We start from the raw sequence: 16815 nt of genomic DNA, 5'->3' as shown, positions 1-16815 counted from the left end.
ACCACTCAATTGGGAAAGAATAGTTTCATCAACAAATGGTGCTGGAAAAACTGAATGTCCATATGCAAAAATATGAAGGTAGGCTTATACTTCATACCATATACAAATATTGACTCAAAATGGATCAAGGACCTATATATGAAACCTAGAACTATACAACCCTAGAAGAAAATATAGGGAAGCATCTTAAGCATCTTTGCTAAGCAATGGTTTCTTAGACTTTAAACCCAAAGCACAAGCAACAAAAGAAAAATAAATAAATAAATGGGACCTCAAAATTTAAAACTTCTGTGTATCAAAGGAATTCATCATGAAAGTAAAACAAGAGCCCACGCAATAAGAGAGAATATTTGGAAACTATATTTGGTAAGGGTTTAATATCCAAAATATATTAAGAAATCCTATGGCTTAACAACGAAAAGAACAACTCAATTTTTAAAATGGCAAAAGAGGGAAGCAGACTTGGTCCTGTGGTTAGGGTGTCCGTCTACCATATGGGAGGTCTGTGGTTCAAACCCCGGGCCTCCTTGACCCGTGTGGAGCTGGTCCACGCACAGTGCTGATGCGCGCAGGGAGTGCCCTGCCACGCAGGGGTGTCCCCCACATAGGGGAGCCCCACGCGCTGGGAGTGTGCCCTGTAAGGAAAGCCACCCAGCACGAAAGAAAGTGCAGCCTGCCTAAGAGTGGCACTGCCCGCATGGAGAGCTGACACAAGATGACTCAACGAAAGAGACACAGATTCCTGTGCCGCTGACAACAGAAGCGGACAAAGAAGACGCAGCAGATGGACACAGAGCAGACAACCGGGGGGAGGGGAGAGAAATAAATAAATATATAAATATTTTTTTAAAATGGCAAAAGACTTGAATAGACATTTCTCCAAAGAAGATATACAAATGGACAATAAAAGCACATAAAAAGATGCTCAACATCATTAGAGAAATGCAAATCAAAACCAATGAGGTACCATTTCACACCTATTATTTTGGCTACTATTTTTAAAAAATGGAAAATAACAGGTTTTGAGAGGATGTGTGGAAATAGCAATACCCATTCATTGTTGGTGAGAATGGAAAATGGTGCCGCTGCTGTGGAACATAGTTTGGGTATTCCTCAAAATGTTAAGTATAGAATTACCATATGACCTGGCCATCCCACTTCTAGTTATATACCCAAAAGAACTGAAAGCAGGAATTTGAACAGATATGTGCACACCAATGTTCATAGTGGCATTATTCACAATTGTCAAACGATGGAAGCAACCCAAGTGTATGTCAGCCAATGAATAGATAAACTAAGGTATATACATACAATGGAATATTATTTGGCCTTAAAAAGGAATGTGCTTCTGATACTTGCGACCACATGGATGAATCTTGAAGACATCATGTTGAGTGAAATAAGACAGACACTAAATTACTAATATTGTACAATGTCACTAATATGAAATGATTAGAATAAGCAAATTTATAGAGTCGGGAACTAGAATACATGTTACCAGGGCATGGGATAGTGTTAGGAAATAGGGAGTTCACGCTTAAATGTACAGAATTTCTGTTTGAGGTAATGGGAAAAATGTGGTAATGGATGGTGGTGATGGTAGCACAACATTGTGAATGTAATTAACACCACTGAATTATGTATTTGAAAGTAGTTAAAGGGAAACTTTTGGTTGTATATATGTTATTAGAATAAAAGTGTTTTAAAAAACTATAGGGGGAAACGGACTTTGGCCCAGTGGTTAGGGCGTCCGTCTACCATATGGGAGGTCCGCGGTTCAAACCCCGGGCCTCCTTGACCCGTGTGGAGCTGGCCATGCGCAGCGCTGATGTGCGCAAGGAGTGCCGTGCCACGCAAGGGTGTCCCCCGTGTGGGGAGCCCCACGCGCAAGGAGTGCGCCCATGAGGAGAGCCGCCCAGCGTGAAAAGAAAGAGCAGCCTGCCGAGGAATGGCGCCGCCCACACTTCCCGTGCCGCTGACGACAACAGAAGCGGACAAAGAAACAAGACGCAGCAAATAGACACCAAGAACAGACAACCAGGGGAGGGGGGGAAATTAATTAAATAAATAAATCTTTAAAAAAAAAAAAAAAAACTATAGGACTAAACAACAGAAACAGTAAACCCTAATGTAAACTACAGATTATAGTTAGTAGCACAGTTATAATATTTGTCATCAATCATAACAAAGTTTTCACACTAAGTAAAAGTTAAGAACAGAGAAAACTGCAAGTATAAATGGGATATATGGGGTCTTTGTGTTTTCTGCATGATTTTCTGTAAACCTACAACTTCTCTAATTTAAAAAAATTTCAAAAAAAAACCAATCCTGCTGAATTTTTAATCTTGTCAATAAATCCATGAATGATTTATCTGAAATTAATTTAAATAAGCATGCAAGTCTGAAGTCCTATAGATTAGATGTCATGGAATTGAAAGTACACAGCTAAAATGGGCAGCTGTCTCTATTATTTCCTTTGCTCTGTAAAGTTAATAGCACCTACCAATGATATTTTTATGACTCTTAAGTATTCACAAACTTAAATATAACTAACCCTTAAGAATATAAACAATAATCTATAACTTAGTACATTAATTGAACTAAACTTCTTTTAAAATTATGGTAGTAAAGTTTTTGGAAGCAAACAAGCTTTTCTGATTTAGAGTATCTAATGCTGAGTGTCTTCAAGGTAAAACAATTTCTTGTTCACATTACTCTCATGTCTTTAGGGACCTCATAACTTACGTATATTTGACCAGTGGAATATATTTTCATACTTTCTATGCTTGGAACGTGTTTCAATTATCGGTTAAACTACACAAAGAATTGACAGTTGTCATTTAGAATGTATCCAAAGTAAGTACATAGCCTTAAATAAACAGCATGGTTAGAAAATTTGACAGTTTTACTCCCAATTTATTAATTTTGCAATAGTTGTACTCTTTAACATTTGCTCTTAGGAACCCTTAACATACATTTTAAACATTTGGACCACAAGTAAATGCCAGGTTTTAAAGAGTAAATTATCTTAGAATTGAAGGGATTGTAAAGAATATCTAGATTGCTTTCCTGCTTCATCATAGGCAGAAAAAGTGAAGCATTGAGAAATTGTGTTTTGCCCAACAGATAAAAGCAGTTCACATAAACAAGATTGTGTGGATGTGCTTCCAGCATATTAGTGGAATTATAATTTTGTTCTAAGGTTCACTTTTAAGGCACAAAGGATGCCAGTGATGGAGACCATTCAAAGAAAACAATCCTTCATTCTCTGGGGCTGGATTTTAGTTAACAAAGGGGACATTCTGAGTGATTAAAATCATCATTGTGGTGCTTATGGAGAAACATCACTTAGCAAGACTCCCACCAAAAATTTAAGGATAATGGCAAATATCTTTGTACCAAATATCATACTGCTCTAGGATCAATGTATAGTATTTCAAGTTCAGAGTATGTGGATGTATTATTATTCTTAATTTCAATGTCTGTGCTGAACCAGAGAGCTAGTGCTAGACTTCCAGATCATTCATTCTGCTTCCCTGAAAGGCCTTCCCATGAGTTTTAACCTTGGTGAGTCATGTAAATTAAAAAGTAATAATAATACTTAATTGCCCCGAAGACTCTTCTCACAGAGACAGTTCTAGGCAAGATCTGAGTCAGAGCAAGCATAGGAAACATGAAAAAGAAATACCATACTTATCTCAGAGTTGGCAGGTCCTTTCTTTGTCAGAAAGTGTTGTTACAATGGAGATTCCTAGCCAAATCAAGGTTCGCAAACCAGTGGCTATTACAACCCTGTGCATAAGCAAAGGAAGGCTTTCTGATTTCACATAAAGCCAAGAGGTTACTAGAAGAAGGAAAAAAAAAACCTTTTTAGTACTTTAGACTTAAGTAATCATCTTGACACACTTTGAATGCAAATTTATTACCTAGGAGATGGGAAGGGGGGCTTCGAAGATTTTCTGGAAGCTAGGTTTGTCATAGCTTGGAACACAGCTGGATTTATCCTTGGCCTGGTTAATTGCAGTGGCCTGGGATACTCTGATTCCTATAGTTGCTGATTCATGGAGTTAATAGGGGAAGACCCTGACATGAATGATCCAGCTGATGATGGCCATGGGTAGATGTCCAGCTCAGCAGACAGAACACGGTATGCAAAAGTCATGGCCACAAACAACAGGTGGAAAGAATGAGTCAGCAATAGGAAGATCCAACCTGGGATAATACAACTTCCCATTTCTACATATTGTTTATATCATGCAAAAACCTAGATGATGCTGTTTACATAGAGTATTTCCCAACAAGTAGACCAAACATAGACATGAGGAATGCAGGAATAAGAAATAAATGGTGATCCGGGGAAGCAGACTTGGCCCAATGGATAGGGCGTCCATCTACCACATGGGAGGTCCGCAGTTCAAACCCCGGGCCTCCTTGACCAGTGTGGAGCTGGCCCATGCACAGTGCTGATGTGCACAGGGAGTGCCGTGCTGTGCAGGGAGTGCCATGCCATGCAGGGGTGTCCCCGCGTAGGTGAGCTCCACACACAGGAAGTTTGCCCCGAAAGGAGAGCCACGCAGCGTGAAAGAAAGTCCAGCCTGCCCAGGAATGGCACCGCCCACACGGAGAGCTGACGCAGCAAAATGACACAACAACAAAGAGACACAGATTCCCATGCTGCTGATAAGGATAGAAGCCGTCACAGAGGAACACACAGCGAATGGATGCAATAGTGCCTGACCCAACATCAGTGTTCCAAACATAAGCATGCCAGCTGCTAGACTTCCACCATCCAAATCGCAGGCAAAATCTTCTTATCTCAATCACTAACTCAGAACCATGCATGGAATAGGATTCTGGGAAAAGTGAGGCCAGCTTACTCAAATTGACCCAATACAAGCTCACCATAGAATGAGTGCCAAAAATTAACTGCAGATATTTTCATGACATTGTTATTTATAATAATCAAGAATTGTATAAAACCTAAATGTCCAATAATACATTCATGGTATATCCGAACAGTAGAATATAGTAAAACTTTAGAAAGATTATAAAAAGAATGTTTATGTGCATGGATCTATGATAACAATACATATTATTGTACCTGGGTTCTTTAGGTTGTGTAAATTGGAAATTTTGATTAAGGAAATCTGTTGATAGTTAATGGCACCTCCAAAGGTGCCCACATTCTAATCCCTAGAATCTGTGAATATGTTAAGTTACATGGCAAAGGAGAATCCAAGTTGCAGATGGAGTTAATGTTAATAATCAGCTGACCTTAAAATAGATAATCCTGAATTATCCAGATGAGACATTGGAGAGTCCTTAAAAGTAGAAGCTTAGGCAGAAGAAGAGTCAGAGAAAGAGATGAGATGAAAGAAGACAGGCATTGTTTTCATTGACAATGGAGGAAAAGGGCCACAAGCCAAGGAATGTGGGCAGCCATAGAAGCCAAAAAAAGCAGAGAAATGGATTCTCCCCTAAAACCTTCAGAAAGGAGTGCTGCCCTGCCAATTCCTTGATTTTAGCTCAATAAGACAAATGTCAGACTTCCGTTCTACAGAACTTTAAGATACTAAATTAGCATTGGTTAGCTGCTAAGTGTGTGGTAATTGTTACAGCAGCTATGGAAAACTAATACAGGAACCATGATAGAATAGATGTGAAAATTTGAAGTGTGGTGCCAGACCACCAAGTGGAGATTTCAAAGTAGGTGACCTAGATATTAAGTAGCTCTGAAAACTCACAAATGAGAAATAAAAAGATTATGAAAGTGGAAACAGACTGTTGTGTGAGGAGATTTTCTTTGGGTAAAACTGTGCAGTGAGTTTGCTTTCTTCCTTCCCAGGGGAAAAGGTTATAGGGGAAACTGCCCCTTCAGGTCAAACCTAGTTAGAGGGGCTTGAAGAGCTTGATTTGTGTCCCCTTGAGTTTGGAGGCACAAAGGACTGATGTCTAACTCCTACTCAGGAAATCTAAAGGGCAAGAGAGATGATCTGGTGATCTGTTTGGGTGATGGAGGATGGAGAGCTGCTCCTGCATTAGGACCAGCATACCCTCCTAGAGTTTGTCAGGAAAAAGAGTAAATGGGTCATTCTTATGGAATAGGTGTTTTGACTCCTAAATCAGGGAAGAGGAGGCAGATGGAGCTTCAATAGGAAGAGTCTGTATGGAAAACCCAGAGCTGAGTAGATAACAGCAGCTGAGGATTAGAATGCATCATGATGACGTGAGAATTACAGTCAGAGAGGCCCAGCAGGGGAGCCCCCAAAGAACCCAGGAAAGCACTGTTACAGTAAGCACAGTTGTTTCCAACAGAAGGGCCCACCCAATCCTGCAGCACAAAGCAAAAACACGTCTGTCAGTGAGAAGGTGATTTATTGCAAGTGCACAAGCAAGGAACTTGGGGAATTTCCCAAAACCAGTTCAAAATGAGAATGGGAGCTAGGGTTTTTATAGGCAAAGAAAAGGGTAGGTGAGAAGAAAAACAAGTAAAACAAAACATGTGATGACGGTAGAGCTTCCAGAAGTCTTGTTAGGAGGGTACATGCAATTTGTCAGTCCTGCATTGTCTCAAGCATGTTCAACTTGTCCTTGGTTTCAGTGGGTAATAAAACAGTTTAGATATTGTTGTGTAGGTGCAAGATTTTCATGGATCCTTTCCCAGCTGACCACTCAAGGATATCAAGCCTTTTGTCTCTGAAAAATTTAAAGATTTACTGGGTCATAAGGTGCTCCTGACACTAGTCCGTGTGGTTTTTCTTTGAGCCATTATCTTATTCCTGTAAGCAAAACAGAGATAGTCTGGTCAATATCCACCAGGGATCTAAGTACAAGGAGTAAACTTCTAAAATTAGATTAATAGAAAACCAGCTCAATTAGTTTTAGAATTTTCAGAGCTGCTTAAGTGAAGAAATTTTAATAAGCATATTTTAACAAGACCTGGCTGCCAGGAATCTTGGACCCCTGTCACGTGGCAGGGCACAGTGGCAGCATCTGCCTGTCTCAGGCTTCTCCAGTCTCCATTGCTTTCAGCTTCTGGCTACTCCTTCCATGGCTTTCTCTCTCCCAGGTTCCATTGATTTCAGCTTTTTGTTCCCACGGTTTTCTCTCTCTTCTTCTGTGGATTCCTCTCTGAGCTCCTAGGCCTTCTCTCTCTCTGTCTTTCCAAATTCATCCTGTTTGTAAAGGACTCCAGTAAGAGGATTAAGACCCACACTGGTAGTGATCTAATCAAAGAGTCCCACCCACAATAGGTTCATACTCACAGGAATGGATTAGCCCTAAGGACATGATCTTTCCTGGGGTCCACAAAATTATCAAGCTACCACACATAGTTTTGCACATGATTCTTTATCTTTATTCTGAGTTCAAGTTCTAATGGTCATAATAATAGGGGAAAAAAACTAAAAATTAAAGAATTACTGCTATGCTAAATAATTTATAGATTCTTCCTTATGTTATCCATATAATTTCTAGCCTCCCCAATCTACTATTTGAGTTAGACGCAGCTCACTCACTTTTTGCATACTCCATGCTCTTCATAGGGCGCAGGTGTGAATTCCATGGGGTCTGAATTAGAAGACAAATCTATACACAGACAGTTTGCCATCTAATATCTCTTCCAACATTTAAGGCTTTGTTCTCTACTAGGAGGTTCCACAGTCATGTCTGCAAAAAGATTTTTAGTTTAGAAAAATCACTATATTGTGAAGTGACTTCTTTTACATTTGTATGTTCCCTCTAAGAATCTGAAAATGCATAGGATGTGCCTGACTGACCAAAATATGACAAATTTTGTTCAGAAATGCTCTACTCCCTAAATATATATTAAGCAATGACCTACGAAGAGTGATTTAAGAAAAAAAAAATCGTTTGCCCTTTCTGCAGAGGCTTGATTTTGAAATCTTAATCCATTTAACAGTGTCCCACATTTCAACCAGTGTAAACATAACTGAATCCAAGTCTGTGAGAAACTGGAGTGTTATTTTGTTTCCATCATAGTTTGGCGTGAGCACAGTGCATGTTAGGCAAGCAATCTGAACTGAGATTAAGGGACTCCTTTTCTCAGCACTATTTTATCATGCTTAGGAATTTCTTTTTTCTCAACATTATTTCATTATTCTTACATTTTTTGCTATATCAAATTGACATTTATATCGCCCCAAAAAATCTTATAATTTATTTCACCATTATTCCTTAGTTATTTTACTACAGAGCCGAGAATTGTTTAACTCAAAGTGCCAATACACATGATTATATTTGTAAAGGACCTATCAGCCAACTTTAGCTGATTTTTCTGATATGTAATTACTTCACCAAGCTGGAATGAGTCATCAGGCAGAAGAGGGGTCATGTAGCTGCTGAATTCTAGTCTGAAGCAGCAGTGGGGGTAAAGGAAAGACCAGAACATGAGAAAGAGCATGGCATTTTGGAAGAAACTTTAAATAATTCTGGATGGTAGCAGCAAGCAGTGCTTGGGGAGAGTGGTAAGATATGAGGCTGGGGCAATAAGGGAGGTCTCAGTCCCTAAATGTCAGGCCAAAGGTGTTTTCTTTAAATCTGGTGCCATTGAAAGACTTTCAGGGAATGTGCTTAAATTTGTTTTGTTGTTGTTTTTAATCCCTTAATCTAGTGTAGGAAATTGATTGGCTTCGGGAGGTGGGGCAAGACTAGAAGCAAGAATGAGTGGTGGTTGTGCTGATCGAGGCTAGAGATGAGGGTTGCTGGAGCTAAAAGAGTGGCAGTAAGTGGGAAGAGAAATGTATGGATTTGTGATATACAAAGGGCCTAGAATGGATCAATAATTGGATGTGGGGAAATGTGGGAAAGAGGGATGAGTTGTGGGGAAATGTTGGAAAGAGGAAGGTCTTGAGGGAGGTAGACCCATGAATTACAGACCGAGTTCTAATTCTCACATGGCTTACATCCAGGAAAGGTCCAAATGGAAACCCTTTTTTCCCCATGGTGAGACTGGGAATACTGATATAACAAGACTTTAATGATTTGATTTAATATCTCTGTACTTTTTTGAACCTTGCTCATCATTTTCCCGAGGTTCAGTGACTAGAATGGGACTATTTATGTATTGGGTCTGTTCTGTGGCAAGGTCAAGGTCAAGACTAGGCTTGAGTAGAAGGATAAAAGAAACAGGGGTTGCTGACGTGATGGGGCACTGACATCATTCTTGGACTATCTACTTTTGGACTTCTCATTTGTTGAGGAAAACAAAACCCCTAACTTGCTTTTCTGATTCCTCAGCCAAATCAATTCCAGGCTAGTAGACACAACTTCTATACAATAAAGAAAATATAAGCTCCAGTGCTTCAGAAGCAAGATCTCAAAAAGGGGTCAGGGCAAACACAGAAGTTAGGGAAAAGCTTGAGGAGCTCAGGATGCCCAGAGCTTTACACTACGTTTATTGAAACCAAACTAATTCCAGACTTGATCTGCTGATGTGTGGAATGATGAAGATCTGCTCAGAAACCGAGTGGAGTTTTGCCAACATGTCAAAGAGATCAAATCCTGGAGATGAGAAGAGCTGGGGAAAACAGGGACTAACAGAAATCCCCAGGGATTTCTAAAACACGTGGAAAATAAACCTCACAATGTACAAATTTGATGTGCTGTGGAGAAGAGTAATTTCAGGTAGGTTGGGCAAAATAAATCAGCACATGTGCTAAAAAGCAACAACAACAAAGGTTAAGAGGAGAAATGTGCGTAGTAGGGGATTGTTTTCTGCTTTCTGATTGCAGTGAAGTCCTTACCAAAGCAACTATGGAATCTCAAAGACAAGATTCAAGAACAGAAAGAGTACCCCTGCTCAAACCAAGGGATGCTCAGAAAGAGATATGAAGGCTTTTGGTGACTTAAAATGACCCAAATAAATCTCTGCGATATTGTGAAACATTGTGGAATCTCAGTCTTTTCATAAGCAGTATAGAACTAACATTTATTGTTTTCTTCTAAGTTTTTCCAAGCAGTATGTTAAGAATATATTAGGAAAGAAGTACTGCACAAAATGAAAAAATTGTCAAAAGAGATGAACAAGTAATCCTAAACTTCTTAAAAAATGATGCTTAATATATTGCCAAATTCAATTAATAGGAAAATGAAATAGTAATGATAGGTTTAAAGATTAGAAATAGAATACATAATACTTTAGAAAAACTAAAAGTAAAAAATAAATTGGGGTATTAAAAAAATGAAAAATATCATCAAAATTTTTTTGATGTTTTGTCTTTCATCACTGTAATAGGTGTTGACCTATATGTACAGTGGCAAGACAATCTCTTCCATTTCTTCCTCAGTGTCTATGGCTTTGCTTTTTGTTGTTGTTGTTGTTATGTCTTCAAACAAGTTTTAGGTCACAGTAAAGTCACATACAGAATATAGGGAATTCCCATACACACATCAAACCCTTTTCCCCCTTCCCCAGCAATGATCTTTTTACAATGTGGATGTTACATTTGCTGCAACTGATGTACAGATATTGAAACATAGCTACTAACTATGGTTCTATATGGTTTACATTATGGTTTACATTTTAGACTGTATACTTTTATAAATTTTTGGTTACATTATTTTTTTTGTCTTTATTTTTTTAATGTTACATTCAAAAATTTTTGGTTACATTATGGTTTACATGATGCTTTTTATTTAGGCTATAAACCTTTATAAATTTTTGGTTATATTTAACATGGCCTGTATCCATCATTGCAGGATCATGCAGAACACTTCCATTTCCCCCCAGCAACTCCATCTTCCAACTATTCTCTTCCTCTCTCCCCCTACCCTCAGGGCCCACAGTGACAACCAAGCTTCACAGCTTGAAGGACAAGATTCATAGATACTTGCAACAATGCTGAGGGCTTGACACACTAGTCTGTACTCCCCCCCTTGGGGAGCCACCCATGTTCTTAAGAGACACCCTCCCCTCTGTTTGAGAATATCAGGCCTCCCCAGGACGGGGGCATAATACCTTCCTGCTCATTCTATGGTTCTCCACCCACTGATATAACACACTATGACATGATGAGCACTTATACACTCCCTGGAAGCCTGCCCCAGATGCATACTGTGACAGATGCCCCCATCAAACACCTTAAACCAGTAACCCTTCCTTATTATATTTTCTAAAGAGTTCTCTCAATATTGTAGTTTCAACCACATACCTGACAATCTCCCATGTTCACTTGCTCCCCCTCAACTGTCCCCCAATTCCTTGGACCATCTGACCCATCCTTCCAACCCAGTTTTGGATCACAGAAAGGTTCACCTATGGCAGGGGAAGAGGACTGATGTGGGGTGTCATTGATGGGGGATGCATGGGTGGAAGGGAGTTCTCCAGGGCATACATATATAGGGTATATAGATATGTTTGGATGTTCATTGGGTATTGACATAGAGGGTAGAGTTTCACACGACAACTGAGGGAGTGCTGAGTTCTCATTCTGGGATACTCTGTCATGCTTCCCAATGGAGCAGCAACAATCCCCCAAGTACAAGGGCAAAGACCAGAGAAGAAGGATGGTCCAATGATGGGCCCTTGGTACTAATGATTATGCATATGAGTCTGTGTGCTTGAAATTTCAGCTAGGCCTAGAGCTGCAGGGTGCCTAAGAGTTACCTCCTGAGAACCTCTATGTTGCTCAAATATGACCACTCTCTAAGCCAAACTCAGCTTGTAAATGCATTACCTTCCTCCCAGCATGGGACATGACTCATGGGGATGAGCCTTCCTGGTGCTGAGGGATTACTACCAAGCAACAACTGGTGATGCAATTAGAAAAAGACCTTGAATAAAAGGGGGAAATGGTAAAGACAAATGAGTTTATATGGCTAAGAGACTTCAAAATGAGTCAGGAGGTCATCAGAGGGGTTGTGCTTACACACATTTCAGCAGGATCCCAGAGACAGCCAGAGTAGATACAACCCCAGGTAGTGGTGCTCTTGAGGGCCACAGAAGCATTCAGGTCCTACAGTCATGACAGATGGCTCTGGAGTTCAGTGCCTTGACAGTGGGTCCTACTTTGGAATTTGTGCTCCTGAGTGTGATGGAGTTGGACTCAGATGTGACCTCTCTACGCATGCCTCTTCTGTCACTTTTATGGAACCTGTGGTTGGTACTGGGGTTGGTGTATGCTCAGGAGACTTGAATCTCTGGACTGTCTATGTGCCAGCTGGGCCCTGAGCCTAGCAGATTTATGACACATACTCTCCAGTTCGTTGGACATACCCAGGTTAGCTAACAGGGAGGTGATGATGGTCAACAAGCACACCAGGAGAGTCTACCACTGCAAGCAGGAGAATTCCATCCATCAGTCATGTGGGATCTAAGCCGCCTCTTGATTTAGAGGTGCAGTGGACACTGCCATCCCAGTGTCCTCAGGATAGAGGAATAAAACATGGATTAGAGTGGATTTACTGGTATTCTACTATAGAATTATTGTGACTCTAGCAATGGAAGTAAATTATATCATTGATGTGGAAACAGTGGCCACAGGAGTTGCTGAAGGTAGGGAGAGGAAAAAAGAGGTGTGATATTGGGGCATTTCAGGACTTGGAGTTGTCCTCAATGATATTGCAGGGACAGATTCAGGACATTATATATCCTGCCAAAACCCACTGAATCAACCAGTAGAGAGTGTAAACTACAACATAAACTATAATCCATGCTGTGTAGCTATGCTCCAAAATGTACTCATCAAATGCAATGAATGTATCACACTAATGGAAGAAGTCGTTGATGTGGGAGGAGTTGGGAGGTGTCAGGAGTGGGGTATATGGGAACCTCTTATATTTTTTACTGTAACATTTTGTGTGATTTATGTATCTTTAAAAAAAAGATAATAAAAAAATAATACAAAAAAAGAGAGATGAACAAGTAACCACAAAACAAGAAATACAAAGGAGCAATTAATATATGAAAAAAATGTCCATCTTCAAATTAGGCAAATTATGACATACCATGTTGTGTCCATCAACTTGGCAAATATTTTAAAGTATAGAACAATAATACCTTTGTTGGCAATGGTGTGAAGGGACATGATCACACGCCTCTAGTCAAATTACAACAATCTTTTGTAGGATGATTTAGCAATTTGTTTCAAAAGTCTCAACCTAGTAGTTTCATCTTTACAAATTTACCCTGTAGAAACAACCAGAAACGTGCAAAATTATTTACATATAAAGACATTAGTGAAGACAATTTTAAAGCCATAAAAAACTGAAAATAGCCTAAAAAAATCAATGTCAACAACAGGGAATTTGCTAACTAAATTATGGTTTAACAGACTGGTCATGAGTGAGACAAGACAAGTAAAGTTAAGCCAGACTACTTGAGTTTGAATCTGAATCCCACTACTTCCTTGCTGTAGAAATGTGGGCAAATTGCCTAACTCTTGTGTGATTCAGTTACCTCATGAATAAAATGGAGTTATTGTAAGAAATAATGAATACATAGAGTCCATAAAATTGTACCTAGATGCAACAAGTGGTCAATAAGTATTAGCAATTGTGTTTTTTTTTTTTTAAGATTATTTCTCTCCCCATCTCCCCCATTGTCTGTGCTCTGTGTCCATTCACTCTGTGTTCTTCTGTGTCCACTTGCATTCTTCTCAGGCAACACTGGGAACCTGTGTCTCTTTTTGTTGCATCATCTTGCTGCATCAGCTCTCCATGTGTGCAGTGCTGTTCCTGGGCGGGCTGTTTCTCGTACAGGGCAGGTCTCTTTGTGGGGCGCATTCCTTGTGTGTGGGGCACCCCTATATGGGGAGCAGCCCTGCGTGGCATGGCACTCCTTGCACACAGCAGCACTGTGCATGGGCCAGCTCACCACATGGGCAGGAGACCCTGGGTATTGAACCCTAAATCTCCCATATGGTAGGCAGATGCTCTATTGGTTGAGCCACATCCGCTTCCCAGCAATTGTGTTTTATTGTTAGTATTACCATTGATTATAAACACTTAGCAGGAGAGAGACCTGCAATAACTCTGCAGTGGTAGAGGGTAAGGAAAGGTTAAGTCTCTGTAGCAGTTTGATATTATTTATGAATTTTAAAAAAAGATATTGATTATATTTGTAAACTGGTCTGTTCCTCTGGGTGTGATACCCTTTGAGTGTATTAAATTCAAAGGTTTTAAGTTTAATTAAATCAATTTAGGGCCTCTGATTCAACCACATAAGTAGGGCATGGCTCAGGGTTGAGTCCCCTACCCCCTTTGTGGTCTATATAAATGGACACTCAATCAACAAGACACACAGAAGAAGATACACAGAGAGAAGACATGGAAGAGGAGAGAACTTGGTTATTTCGGTCCAGCCAAGTGACAGAAAGGAGAAGTTTCAAACAGCTAAATCCCCTGGAAGAGCTGAGTCATTTGCCTGATAGTTTGCAGTTGAAGAGACAAGAGCTGAGCAGTTGAGAAGAAACAAGCCCTCCAGCCTACAGCTGAGATAAGAAGAAGCTGGGACATTGGAGCCATAAGAGGAAGAGGAAGACTGAACCAGAAATTGGTAACCATCTTGCTTCAACACATGGCAACAGACTTTGGTGAGAAAATACCTCTTATGATACCTTGAGCTGCACTCTCCAGGGCCATGTAACTGTAAACTTTTACCCCAAATAAACACCCCTTATGAAAGTCAACAGATTTCTGGTGCTTTGCATCAGCACCCCTTGGCGGACTAATACAATCTCCATCTGGAACCTTGATGGGAGTATGCAGGTCTGAGTGTCGGGGGGTCGGGAATGGTAGTGTTGGTGGTGATTCTCAGACAGAGGAAGAGTGAGAGCCAAGGTTGGGTAGAAAACTGTAGAAAGAAGAGCGACAAGGTACTCTTGACACACAGGGCCTGTTTGACATTCTTGCCAGCCCCTTCTGTGGTTATAGAAGCAGAACACGTCTACTAAATCATCAGTAAGTAAAGATTAAGCAATCAAGAGGCAAGATTTTTATTCCTGAGGAAGTAAGACATTCAAGACAACTCAGAACTTAACCACTCTGAATTAAGAAGATAGAAGGTTTTTCTAGGTTGGTTCTCCAGAAGACATACCAAGTTCTTCAAGTGTTGTTTTTTACATTCCTATCATGTTAGGATGGTGACTGTATTCTTTAAGACTTGGGTTTGGATTAGTTGATAGACTTCCACTGGCTTTCTGAGTACAACTGTTCAAGGAATAGATTCAAAGGCAGGAATAAACTTTAGAGGTCATTTAACTGAGGGGTTCTCAACCTATTGTGTGTCAAGGACTCCTTTGGCAGGTGAATAAGGCCTACAAATTATAAAAGAACACAATTACAATGAGAAGGAGCTATCAAAAAATTTTAAAAACCAAATTTGTGATTGTATTAGTCAGCCAAAGGGGTGCTAATGCAAAGTACCAGAAATCTGTTGGCTTTTATAAAGGGTATATATTTAGGGTAAAAGCTTACAGTTACAAGGCCCTAGAAAGTCCAACTCAAGGTACCGTAAGAGGTACTTGCTCACCCAAGTCAGCTGCCACTTGTTGAAGCAAGATGGCTGTGATCTCTGTAAGGGTTCAGCCTTCCTCTCTCTCAGCCACAGGCTGGCATGGGGCTTGTTTCTTAGCAGGCTCAGCTACCAACTGTCAGGCGAATTGCTCATCTCTCTTCCAGGGGCTGTAGGATCGAAGTTCCCTCCTCTTCCGTGTCTATGGAGCTCTCTCTTTCTTCCTGTGTATCTTTTGTGTTTTCTTGAGTGAGTGCTCATTTATGTCAGCCCACCAAGGAGGTGGGGATTTAACCAGAGTCATGCCCTGCTAATGTGGTCAAATCAAAGCCCTAATCTTAACATAATTTAATCAAAGACATCTCAGCTGAATCTAATACACTCAAATGGTATCACACCCAGAGGAATAGATTAGTTTACAAACATAGTGTCTCTTTTGGGGATTCAGAAATAACCTCAAACTGCCACAGTGATATCATAATATATGTGCTTTGTTATGAATATATTAATACAATCTAGCTGCAAAGATTAATAAGATCAAGGAACACTGTGACTTTGAAGTAGTGCCAAGCATAAACAATAAATTGAGACATCTGCAACAATTGTAATGCAGCATGAAAATTAGTGATTTCTATTGGTGACAAAGTCATAGCTACTGTGAATACTACCAAGGTGTTGTGTTTTTTGTGTGTTTTTTTTTTTTGTCTCCATTCATAATTAAAGGAATTGTTAAAGTTCTGTTAGAAGTTAGTAAAAGTAAAGATGCAATTCCTGCCCTTCCCCACATCAGGTTCAATCCACAGACACTGGGTTAAGAACCCCTGATCCAGTAGTCCAAAGCCAGGCTGTCACAGATTAGGAAACTGTAGCCCAGTTTTCAATCCCCCTGATGGGTCTGGTCACACAATGAGCTAATTGTAGATTGAAGTCCCAGAAAAATTTAAATTCCTTTATTCCAAATTGTTTCCTGATGACTGGACTTTCAGTGTTCTGGGCTTAAAGGCAACATATAGTTGACAGAAGCCAAACTAAATTATTTTCAAGCAAAAGTAAAATCTGGATTCATAGTACTTGATTTTCTATTTAAAAAGAGCCCTACTTGCTTATAGAAATTATAATCAAGGCTTCTCATGATCCAGTGAGGTCTGTCTAAGCTGTTTGCAGGTAAAATTTATATATCCAGGGAAACGGACTTGGCCCAGTGGTTAGGGCGTCCGTCTACCACATGGGAGGTCTGCGGTTCAAACCCCGGGCCTCCTTGATCCGTGTGGAGCTGGCCCATGTGCGGGAGTGCCGCCCCATGCGCGGGAGTGCCGCCCCACGCAGGGGTGTCCCCCGCGTAG

The 16815-nt window shown here is 40.2% G+C and overlaps 1 long non-coding RNA gene across 1 annotated transcript; it reads right to left on the bottom strand.

Annotated features, from left to right (window-relative positions):
- Positions 1 to 6364: 6364 nt before the first annotated feature.
- LOC131279195 (uncharacterized) lies at positions 6365 to 7662 on the bottom strand. The gene is made up of 3 exons (XR_009186564.1): positions 7518 to 7662; positions 6940 to 7175; positions 6365 to 6779 (listed from the first exon to the last, which is right to left on the bottom strand). It is a non-coding gene; the product is annotated as an uncharacterized lncRNA (long non-coding RNA).
- Positions 7663 to 16815: the final 9153 nt, after the last annotated feature.

Source organism: Dasypus novemcinctus, chromosome 7, assembly GCF_030445035.2.
Source record: "Dasypus novemcinctus isolate mDasNov1 chromosome 7, mDasNov1.1.hap2, whole genome shotgun sequence".
Classification (NCBI taxonomy): Eukaryota; Metazoa; Chordata; class Mammalia; order Cingulata; family Dasypodidae; genus Dasypus; species Dasypus novemcinctus.
The sequence above is the reverse complement of the archived record's forward strand: the minus strand, read 5'-3'. Positions and strand labels throughout refer to the sequence as shown.